The sequence below is a fragment of the Fulmarus glacialis genome, unplaced genomic scaffold (assembly GCF_000690835.1).
Source record: "Fulmarus glacialis isolate BGI_N327 unplaced genomic scaffold, ASM69083v1 scaffold38953, whole genome shotgun sequence".
Lineage (NCBI taxonomy): Eukaryota > Metazoa > Chordata > Aves > Procellariiformes > Procellariidae > Fulmarus > Fulmarus glacialis.
In genome coordinates, this window is record NW_009204307.1 from 12,077 (window position 1) to 13,022 (window position 946).

The 946-nt window shown below is 50.1% G+C and overlaps 1 non-coding gene across 1 annotated transcript; it reads right to left on the bottom strand.

Moving 5' to 3' along the window:
- Positions 1-737: 737 nt before the first annotated feature.
- TRNAS-UGA lies at positions 738-819 on the bottom strand. Its single transcript has one exon. It is a non-coding gene; the product is annotated as a tRNA-Ser (tRNA).
- Between the last annotated feature and the right edge of the window lie 127 nt (positions 820-946).

Here is a 946-nt window from a genome sequence, read left to right on the forward strand (position 1 = left end):
TGTGTATGAATGTACGTAGGGGGAAGTGCCTTGTTCTTATGTTTTTCCTGGTTATTAGTTGCATAAGAACTTCTGCGGGGTTTTTCTTCCCCTCATTGCCAGATTGTGTGTGTGTGCACTTCATACCTGTGCAGAAGGCCATAAAGAACAGGAAAAGATGATCTAGGACCCCCTCACTGGAGGTCTAGGAGTAATCAGACCAGCTTCCTTCATGAAAGGGAAGGTTTGACAGAGCAAACGCATTCAATATAGAGTAGCCTGCTGCTGACAAGATTTTATTTATTTTGTTTCAGCTGTAGAACATGGGGGCAGGACGATAGCCCTTTGGGCAAATCAGGACACTATCTGTGTGTAATGCCTTGGATTAATCCTGAGCTTTGCACTTGCACTTTGCCTGTTCTGTCTACAGAGGACCTAGAAGGTGAGCTGTGGAAAGAACACTGATCCCAATGTGCCCTTCTCCCACCTCCACCAAGTGCTATTTATCACAAGTGTTTTACATGCAATGCTGGCAACTTGCCCTGGGACCTATTGCTGCTTTGGTACTACTTTTATTTCTTGACAGAAGCAGGGGATGAGTGTGTAGGCATAGCCTAATGGGTTGCAATAGGATAAATACTAGATAATCCCTCTTGTTGCTGCAGAGGCATGCTTAACACCGAGAGAAGACATGAGGCATAAAACCTGCACATTATAAGCAATGAAAGAGGATGGGAAAAAAGTAACCCCCACCGGGCCGCAGCGAGCAGGGTTCGAACCTGCGCGGGGAGACCCCATTGGATTTCAAGTCCAACGCCTTAACCACTCGGCCATCGCTGCTGCTGGTAACGACGTGCCCGGGCTGAAATCCTTAGCGAGCGTTCCTCCCGCGGAAGTTCCCGCCCCCCGCCCTGCGAAGGGCCAATGGGCGCCGTCGCGTCTCACCGCCGCACGCCACCCCCGCACC